Source organism: Dermacentor andersoni, chromosome 7, assembly GCF_023375885.2.
Source record: "Dermacentor andersoni chromosome 7, qqDerAnde1_hic_scaffold, whole genome shotgun sequence".
Taxonomy (NCBI): Eukaryota; Metazoa; Arthropoda; class Arachnida; order Ixodida; family Ixodidae; genus Dermacentor; species Dermacentor andersoni.
The window spans coordinates 45,749,460-45,760,718 of NC_092820.1; positions in this window are offsets into that span (position 1 = coordinate 45,749,460).

Consider the following 11,259-nt stretch of genomic DNA (forward strand, 5'->3'; position numbering starts at 1 on the left):
GTGTTTTCCACTTGCATCGTCATTGGGTACCAATGAGCAGGGCACAAGGTGTCCGGAACCCTGTATGTTGCATTGCATTGCTGTGCGATGTCCTTTGTAATACTTTGTATGAACAACATCAGCGCTCCTTCTGGATTTAGTGTCTACATAATACCAGATATTTCTTTTTGTAGACTGCATGCAACATATCTTTTAGCACTGCAGGACTCCCTCACGAATTTAGCATGTATTGACTTTTTATGTGCAATGGCTGTATGGTTTACCCGGCCCACACCAAACGCAAGGCTCGTTGCGTTAGATCATGCGTCTCTTGGCAATAAAGTACAGACCCCAACACCGCTTCTCTATCGTCTGTGTTGCACACGAAGCCAGCTTTGTGGTCTGCATTCCCCGCCAGCAAGCTTGTGCGCACATCCGAGAAATGTCAATGCTGACAAAAATTCTAAAAAAATTTTGTCGCATTCAAAAATTATGCCTTCTTTTTTAACTTCACACATGTGTAGCAGACATGTAGCGCTATCCAATAAAGTATTACATATTTTTTGGCCAACTACCAAAGCTGCTTTTACCTTGACAATGAAGCTTCTTGCAAAAGATTAGAATTTTAGTTCTCTTACACGCGATCAGCTGAAACTTCAGAGCTTTAAATATTTTTCTGTTATACCATGTCATGTGGGCTACCATTCTGTATATAATTTCTGTCCTTTGAATTTTTCGCGACGCAGTTGCAGCAGGAAGAAGCAACCAGTAAGTGGGAAATATACTGGGAGAGAAACTATATGGTTCAAACAATGCTGCAAGCAAAGACAAAACGTAAAAGCAAACGTTGGTCGTCAGAAATACGTGCGAAAAAGAAGACCGCACCTAGAATATTTTGGAACCACATAACATTATTATGCAGGAAGTCAAGAACAATACAGCAACATATCCTAGACGAAGATGGAAGCAAACTGGAAGGGGAAGCGCCAACAGATTAAATCCGAAAAATACCAGCCGAACCTTGCCAAGGCAATGACGAGGTTGTACTTGTAGAAAAAAAGCGCATGAAAGAGAACTAGGTGGAAAAGAATCTGGCGCTCAAAAATTTCAGCTGGAAGAAAGCCGAAGAGAAAATTCTTAAGCGTACAGCCACAGGGCTAGATGAGGTTCCACTCAGGCTGATTAATAAACTAGCAAGAAAAAGTAAAGAAGCTCTCGTGAATACAGTGGAAAAAACATAAAAACATAGACGAATACCATGCAGTTGGCGACAAAGTAGAATGAATTCAATTTAAAAAAAAGTAAGGGAGAGAAAGATAGAATTCACTCGTATAGACCGTTGACCATTACATCGGTAATATACAGGCTAGCAATTCAGGCAATCAAATTAAAGCTGCAAGATTTATAATAAGTGGGCGTTTGCATGATAACTTGTTGGTTCTTACTAAGTGTATTGACATATGACGAGTATAAAGCAGACCGTTATATGTGGCCTTTTTAGACATATGAAAACGGAGTACGCTACATTTTGTGGGATATTCTGAAGAAGGAGGGCTTAGGTGACGATTTACTACAGCTTTTAAAAATACCTAGAATTTCATTATTAAAATAACTTTATCGAGAATAAATTTCATTTATTTCATTTCATTTCATTTATTCAACCTTAAGGGCCCGAAGGCATTACATAAGGGGGGGCGTGCATCAAAGTCGAACAGCTTCATAAGAAAGTTACATAATAAAGTGCACATTGGTTGTAATAGGTACAAAAAAGAAAATATCAAAAAAGAAGAAAACGGAACATATACACAGTACCAACAAGGCAATAAATAAATAGATGTGGTGTTCATGTGGTTATGTTGGCATTATCAAAATCGTTTAGTTTTTCGCGAAATGTTTTGCGGTCGCTGCACGAGACAATGTCATCCGGGAGTGCGTTCCAAAGTATTATGGCATGGGGGAAGAATGAGCTTCTCATCGCCGTCGTCCGGCACTTTATCGCCGCCAGGGGGTGAGTGTGAGATAAACGGGATGATGTTCTGAACGGGCGTTTTAAGAGGGCGTGTCCTGAATGGGTGAAGTAAAAGAAAGTGTGAAAAGGCACAGACGAGAAGTTACGCGCCGTGAAGCAAGCAGTGGAAGAGACAAGATTTGTTTTAAGGTGGTTACGCTGATATGTCTTGAATATTGTGACGTAATGAAGCGAGCAGCGCGGTTTTGTATGGCTTCTAAGTCATCGGCGAGATAAGCTTGCGAGGGATGCCAGATGGATGATGCGTACTCAAGTTTGGGTCGCACATACGTTAAATATGCTAGTTTTTTTTATTTCAGACGATGCGGATTTTAAGTTACGTCGTAAATACCCTAGTGTGCGTGAAGCTTCGCAGCGAATTGTTTGAATATGTTTCACCCATGAAAGTGATGGCGTCATATGAACTCCTAGATATTTGTAAGTACACGTGTGGTCAATAGGAACAGAGTTAATGCGATAAGTGTGGTGTACGGTGGTGTGTTTGCGCGTGAAGGATATTACCTTGCATTTAGTGAGGTTAAGAGGCCTGTGCCATTTCTCGCACCAAGAAGCGATAGTGTCAAGGTCGTGTTGTAGGGCGATTGTGTCGTTAGATGTATGGAGGGGGTTATAAAGAACGCAATCGTCTGCAAAAAGCCGCAGCTTCGTTGATATGTTAGTGGGAAGGTCATTTATGTAAATCAAAAACAATAGAGGAGATAACCCTGCGCCTTGGGGAACCCCGGAAGTTACACTGGTAAGGGTTGACTGAAAATTGTTAGCATACGTAAACTGAACACGTCTCGTTAAAAAATTTTCAATCCATTTCATAATCTCGGGGCTGATACCGAGGGAGGATAATTTTGCAAGGAGATGGTTATGAGAGACGCGGTCGAAGGCCTTAGAAAAATCTAGAAAAATTGCATCTATTTGGAGGTGATCGTCCATGTGTAGTAGTAGGTCGTGGGTAAATTCGGCAAGTTGAGTTTCGCAAGACAAACATTTACGAAAACCGTGTTGTAAGGGGTAAAAAAAATTGATTGATTCTAGGTAATCCATTAGGTTAGATGCTATAATGTGCTCAAGGAGCTTAGATGGGACACTGGTTAGAGAGATCGGACGGTAATTAGTAGGGTTATCGCGCCTTCCTGCTTTAAAAATGGGGATTACCTTCGCTTTTTTTCCAATCGTCGGGAACGTTTCCTGTGTTTAAAGATTGATGAAATATAAGGTACAAAAATTTTGTAGAAAGAGTTATAGTACTTTTAAGTAATTTGGTGTTTATCTCGTCGCAGCCAGCCGAGGATGATATTTTAAGAGAGCAAATTAGATTAGATATGCCATCCGGATTTATTTGCACTTTAGGCATTGTTTTTGCCGAGAAGCTAGGTATAGGTTCGATAGTGCAGGGATTAGGGACGTGAAATACCGACGTGAAGAATTTATTTAGGGCTGCTGCGGAATTATTAGGGCTTATTAATTCATCATCTGAGTCAACGAGATTTATTTGGTTAGTTTGTTGTTTCGTGGAGATGACACGCCAGAATTTGTTTGGGTTTGAGCGAAGCATTGTAATCAGGTCAACAGAGAAGAATTTGTCCTTGGCCTCATTTATTGCTTTAATATATTCAGTCTCACAGAGGCGATGTCGCTCCCATGCTTCAGGACTATTTTTACTTTTGGCGGTTCTGTAGAGGCGTTTTTTTCGGTTAAGTAGTGATTTTAAGTGTTTGTTAAACCATGGGTTATTTGAGTCGGACTTAATAATGATTGTAGGGATATATTTGTTTTTTAAGCTCAGCAACGTGTTTTTATAGAGTTCCCAATTGGCATTCACAGAACGGGTAGCGTAGGACTTTTCGAAGTGTTCATGTTCGAAGTGTTACCTAGAAAATACTGTTTGCGTTGAATGTGAAGGGATGAGGGGCGAGAAGAAAGTTGATATTAACAAGGGACTGAAGCAGTGGTGCCCTTTATGCCCACTGCTGTTTATCATATACATGGTGAGGATGGAGAGGGTGCTAGAAGGAAGTAATATCGGGTTTAATGTCTCATACAAACAGGCGGGTACAGTAGTAAAGCAGCAGCTTGCATGTTTATTTTAGGCGGACGACATTGTGTTGCTAGCTAACAAGCAAAGTGCGTTACAACGCCTCGATAATATATCTGGACAGGAAGGCAAGAATTTAGGTTTGAAATGTAGTTTTAAAAAATCAGACGGTATATTATTCAATTATTATAGTGAACAGACATTGCCAATACAGGGCCAGGAAAGACCTTGTGTAAGAGAATATAAATACAGGAACACAGGAAAAAATTGTAACCTCGAAGGAGAAGAGAATTGCAGCCATAATGAAACATGGAGTGCTATGGGGATACAATAGGTACGAGGTGCTCCGGGGTTTGTGGAAATGTGTAATGGTTCCAGTACATACTTATGGAAATGCGGTTGTTTGCTCTACATCAGGCGTACAAGACGGACATGATGGGAACAAAAGGTCAGTGGGGCGCATCGCATTGGGGCTCACGGGAAGACTACAAATGAAGCTTGGAAGGGTGATATGGGCTGGACTAGTTTAGAATTGAGTGAAGCTCACAATAAAATTGATTACGACGAGCGACTGAGGAATGTCGAAGAAAGTAAATGGGCTGGGAGTGCACTGAGGTACCTGTACAGGAATAACATTGATTCACAGTTGAGGAAAGGAACTAGGAAGCTTACCAGCAAGGATACGGCCTGTAGGGTGGGTAACACAGCAACAAAGAGCGTCAAGCGGAAAATCAGAGAGGCCGAAATAATCTCATGGGTGGCGGCAATAGAAAATAACCTTGTCATGAGTAACTACTTAACAGGGAAAAACGAAGTAAGGAAAGAAATAACTTATAATAACTCCAAGGGAAGCTCATTACTTTTCGTGCGAGATCGGGATGCCTTAAAGCACGCACCCATGAAGCGAGATATAAGAAGGAAGAAGAAGCATGTGCTTGGGCTACAGTAAAGCTAAGCAATCAATTCAGCATGTTTTATTAGCATGTGAAGACGTCCGCCCAGCGGTCTATTTAGGCACCACTGGCTTCCTTGAAGCCCTAGGCTTCATCGAGAGCAGTCGAAAAGTAAATATGTCCGCAACAGAGATTAGTGAGCGGCGAAAGTACGGAAACGGCAAAAAACGGAGACCCAAAAAAGCAAAGTTTGCAATAAGGCGTAAGAAAGTTTTGTTGTTGGAGTTGATAGTGGATTTTTTTTTTCTTTTTTCGCCTAGGTAACACAGTAGGCCGTATAAAAGCAAGAGCTTGTTGGCACAACCCACCGCCTCGTTCCGAAAGGGACGCTCACAACATCAATCCCTCCATTGATTAAAGCGCCACTCAAACAAACATCTTTGGCAGGTTTGACACCCGCAGTGGCTTGCACAGTTCGTAACACGTAGCCCCAAGCGCATGTTCAAAATGTGGGACTATCGCGAGTACAGTATGCAACTTAGGCGGCTTTTTCTTGCCACCCAATGGCCGAATTTGATTGAAGAGTCATTGTGGCGTCTACATGTGCTCGTTCGACGTTATCTTCATAAGGCCACTCAGTATTCATCGCATCACTCGGGTCAAAATTTCAGAAATTCAGTGCTTATTCCTAATGTCATAATGATTGTGGTATTATCTTGATCGAGTGAGGACCCCTTTTTAATTGAGCAACTTTTTTGGAAGATACCAGCAAATAATAATTTTTGAGTAACGCTTTTAAGAACTGCAAACACAATATATCTCCTTGCTGGTCATTGTGCATCGCAATACATCACAATGTTGGTAGCTGAAAAATTATAACAAGCCAGATAAATCAAGGTTTTTGCCGGATACTAAGAGGGAGTAGTATGGTGAATGGCCAGATTCAACGTTGCCAAGCCTGAACATATTGGCCACCTACTTCTCAGGCACATGGTATGTTTGGACATCAATGTATTATGTTGTCGTTTTCTCAAGACGGCAATGCAGCAAGATCAAATTCTCTGTATATCCTGAGAATACGTCCTCGTTTGCTGCTAGAAAGTTTTAGAAATTACAATCTTCATTACAATTACAAGCTCATTCGGAGTAGAATGTCCTTAGCAAGAGACGGCACAATTTTGTAAAAGGCTGTATCTTGCCGTAGAGTAAGGATGAAAGTGCTTTTAAAGTGCTTTTCAGTTTACCAATTGTGACATGTACGAAAAAGTAGTACATGGTCAGGTATTTAGGTGGCTTCGGAAACAACATAAAATTATTTGAATTTTAAATTCGAATGAATGTTATCATTAGTTGTGTCCTGTCAGGACTTTCGGCGCAATATGGTCAAATGTGGTACAAATATACGGTGTTTTATTGTAAATGAAACAGAAACATTTTTTCTTGACACTTGATAAATACTTTTAAAATTATCCCAAAATGCCTAATATATCTCGTTAAAGCATGAGCAAGTAAGACTAACATGATTGTATATTGTTTTACAGCTCTTCGCGAACTTGGTAGAACCTGCTGCTCGCGCCGAGTCTATTGCAGTAATAAAGCTTGGCTTGTGGCTAGGAAGTAAATAAGAGAAAAAATTTGCTGGTGTATAAATATATATCATTTATTAATAGTGTATAGTTTTATTTATTTATTATAGTTTATTATTACATACGCTGAAGCAAAAGTTGTGTGCCGCATTCACAATAATACGTAGGTCCTCAATAAGCGCACGTCGATTTAACGCACGGAATTCGTTTGTTGAGCAGTACTCGCTCGTGATTTCATATCTTCAGCAATTTCTCAATGACTGTGAGCTTGTCTTGGTAGCACGTGCAAGCTTTATGTACTTTCGTGATACCAGAAAATTCTTTATTGCAGGGTAAAAGTACAGCGCCATCTGGTTGCTGACTAGCACATGCCTAAACTCCAAAGCTTGCTCAGTTTCACGGTAAAAATTTCTCTCTACAGTGACCGAAGATTCAAGTCATCCTATACTGAACTGTGATCCAGAACTGATACATATGCTTTGTGCACTCTTCTTGGCAGCAAAGACCTTGGGTGTCTGCCTCATTTTTTATTGATATTCCCAAGCATACCGTGAAAGTCATTGCTAAAGCCTCAACATCAAGGAACTGATCAAATAACAACATTGCTTAGTGTGTGCACGGGGTTGCTGAATTCCTGAACAGGTTAGGCGTATGTTGAGCCGTGGGCCCAAGTTTGCCACGGAACCTGCCAATTCGCTGCCGGAGCTGATCTCCTACGTCAGGCAATTAGCCTGAGAGGTTCCTGAGGTCGAAGTGGGCAGGTGCGTGGCGGAGTGTGTTGATGTGATTTCGCGCTTCAAGCCTCCAAGCGAAAAGCTTCCAATCAAGAACGCGTTGGGTTACTTTAAAGAGCACTCCCTTGCTCTTTTGCTTTCAGACAAAGAAGGGGGATTTCCGGTTTTGCCTAATTTGTTCCACACGAAAGATACCAGTGCCGTCGATTCAGCCTTTCCACACGTTGTTGCCATTTTGTTGCCTAAAGTTAAATCCAAAGCAAACGAGCTGTACAGTGCGTTGCGTTTCGAAAAACTGTCCAAAACAGTCGATAAGTGCAAGAGACTGAGCCTTAACATCTTTTTCAAGGCAAAGACACAGAAAATTGACTGCCGCTTGCGGGTTATTGTAACAGAAATACGGACGTGGCAAAAATCTGTGGCACTGTTTTTACCAGAAAGACTCACATACTGTTAACGACCCTATTTTAATAAAGAACTCTGACGTTTTGACAAGTTTTCTCAAAGACAATAGCAAGGGTTTAAGGCCTTTTCAGTTCACATAAAATATGTATATTATTCTTTACCGCAAAAGTTGTTGCGCGTGTTGAGGACGCCGTTGATTCATTTGGTGCAATAGCTTTCCAGAATCGCACTGGTGTTCATAACAACAGCCTCACTGAACTTTTATCCTTTTACATAAAAATGGCTTTTGCACATTTTAATGACCAGACCAACATTCAAAACAGTGGTGTGTGCATTGGCTCATGCTTGGTCCCCGTCCTAAGTGACATCTACCTTGGTCATCAGTACCGGCGGCTATTGTGCATGCTGGATCAAAGAAGTGTCGTCAAAGTATGCCGTATTGTAGATTATTTTTTGGTGCTTGTAGATTGAGATGACGCTGCTTTCCAGCCCACATCAGAGAAAATCGTGAAAACATTTAACAGTTGCTTTCATGCGCTTATGTTCACCCATGAGAGGCCCACTGGCAACAGCTTACGATTTTTAGACCTCAATGTACTTGTTTCACGTGACCATGTATGCTGGATGTGGGAACCGACAAGCGCGAAACCTCTTCTATAATTTGACTCCGCCCATTCCAAGATGCTTAAGCGAAGCATCACTAATCTTTGTCTTACTAATGCCCCAGGAAATCCTGTCATCATGCCCTACAGCGCAGTTTTGCAGGTCAAGTTGATCGACATTTGTGTGCCGGTTACCCGGCGACAAATGAGCGGAGGAACAAACGTAACTCCTAGCTTTCACTGAGGCTTACTTACTCAGACTCAAAGTCTTATTATATTATTATGTGAGTTTCTGGACACGAGGAGCTCCTAATACGCTTATAAGCGTATGAAAAGATAACTAAGAAGAGTCAGTGACATATACTGTCGTGCCAAGCGTAGTCGAGGATTGTGACTTCATCCTCCCATGAAGTGATTCATTGCATGCGGATGCGCACAAGAGTTCTCGCTTGACTGATTGCCTTCTGGAATATTTCAAAGAAATATCACCCGCTTTCTTCCGTGCAGAGTACAATGATCATTCAAGTAGGAGACGTCACTGGAAACGTCATGGAATGTTTTTCTGACTCTCTAAAAGGTGGCTTTTAGCTGAGGAGAAACTTCTACGTTGGTGATCACTTTGCCTTGAGTGAATGCAATGCCATGTTGAGTTTAACGTCAGAGTAAATTAAGAAAATGTGACGGTGCTAGGCCAGCAATGTAAGCAGTGTGCGGATGATCACAATGGCGTAGAATGCGTGACCCTGTTAGAAACAACCATGTAACATAGCACACTATATGTAGAAACATGTACGAGAACGGCTATTGCCTAACATGCGTCAAAATATAAACTGCAAGGCAATTATCTTGCTCCCCTCACTAGAATAGAGATCGGATAAAGTCGAGACACGACCAACTTCAAGTGGAGGATTATTGGCATGCCGACAATAATCCTCTTAAGCCCCCCCCCCCCCTACCGAAAGGGTGTCAAGTTATGGTACGAAGCTAAGTCCCAGTAACAAAACGTCGGACAAGATAGTGATAACAGATTGCTTGTCTAAGCATTAGATCATACAATTTACGAACACCGCAACCTCATATTATCTCTATTCATATTTTTCCTAGTTCTTATTGAAAAACAATGTATGTACGTTTCGCACAACCACTGGTAAGTTTTATTTGTTTCATAAGAATATAACTATTTTTCGCCACCAGATTGGTGAGCTCTCGTGCCTTAAATAAACAAACCTAACCCGGTCCAGTCAGTCCTGGGAGCCCAATCGTTATTTAGTAAAAAAAAAAATATATTTTTTTTTTAATTGACACGACGTGTTAAGAACGGCTAACCTAACAAAACTATCCTTGCTTCTTACAGCCGCTTACTAATATCTTATCGCCGTCTATGCTTAGCCTTTCGGCTGAAACTGCAGCACTTTGGATTGTTTTACAGCTTGAGTAGTGTCATGCAGGGTCCGCCATGCACTGCGACATGTGTGCGTTAATTACCAGAAAACGTTTGTTTTCCGCACCTCTGCGCCCCAGTACGAAAGAGCAGACAACAGCCTGTAAACACCGCTGAATAGCACAATTCGACGCTCCATTCATGTCCGCGAAGAACCCTCGGGATGTAAATACCGAGTTTTAGATGTAGCGTGTCCTTCGTGTGAGAGGTAATTGTTAAACCAAAAGATATGCTGAAAATTCCTTCAGAGCATTGTTAGTAAACAACAATGGGTCAGGCCGCATGCACGGACTATTCGCTAAAATGACCAAGCAAATCCATAACCCAGATTTGCTTCGGGATTTCATGCATCCCACGGCCGTTCCCTTGGGCGCTCGAGGAGTATTATTCACATTGTGCGTTATTCTGTTGCTACGAACTACATCTATTTTAATCATAGGCGCAAGCACGGTCCTACAAACGAGATACAGTAAACTCTCAGTTAAACGAACGTCGGTTTATCGAATATTTCAGAATAACGAACTTAAAAAAAAATCCCCGGCAGTTTTCTTATAGCTTCTATGCAAAGATGTTTCACGTGAACGAATTTCGGAAGTCAATATTTCAGTTTAACGAACTCGCTCAGAGGACAAAGGCTTATTTTTACGATCAGTTACTTACTCAGTTATCTGATCGTAACTTATCAGTTACGATCAGATACTTCATTTGAAGATTATGCACAGTGTGACAGTGCACTGATTACCTGTGCTGGACAGACGGATCTGGAGATTGTTTCCAGTGCTCGTGCTGAAGAAGAAGAAGAGTGCGCCGAAGAAGAGGCAACTGCCAAGCCAGTTTCAAGCCTTATAACTCTAGCTGAGGTTGTAGGGTACATTGGAAAGTTGAAAGACTTTGTGTCTCAACAGCAAGCTGTGCCAGAAGAAGTGTACAAGAACATTGACTCTTTGGACAGTTTGTTACTTCCTGTGCTTTAACAGTACAAGTGCAGATGAAGATTACAGATTTGTTTTCTCAGTGAGAAAGACAGCATCATAACTGTTATGAACCTTGTACTTGTTGATATGTACAAATTCCATTTCACACATTTCTAACACTATGGATGCCATTTCTTTTGCTCCATGAATTGCACTTCAAACGTTTGACTGTGTATGCCATGTCTTATGTTGGTCTATTGAATATTCAGTTTAGTGAACTTTCAATTAAGTGGACTATTTCCTTCGGTCCCTTGAAGCTCACTCAAGTGAGAGTTCACTGTAGTCGCAAGTCATATTTACATATGACAGTTTGAACGCTCGTCAAAGTTAACAACTCACCTTACTCCACAGCAGAACTGCATGCACGCAGTTAGAATCGTAGTATGTTCCGTAACTACATGTGCTGCTAAACCACCGCTTAGTTAATTATAAAAACGTTGTGGTAACGTTACATTTGACAATCAAAACTCCAGACAAACCATCTGATCTCCAAGTGGATTGACAGCTCAAGCAGGCGCACATGCATCACGCTGGGTTCCGTCCGCCAAACTACCAGCATAAACTCCAGCTATGTGGCCCTAAATCAC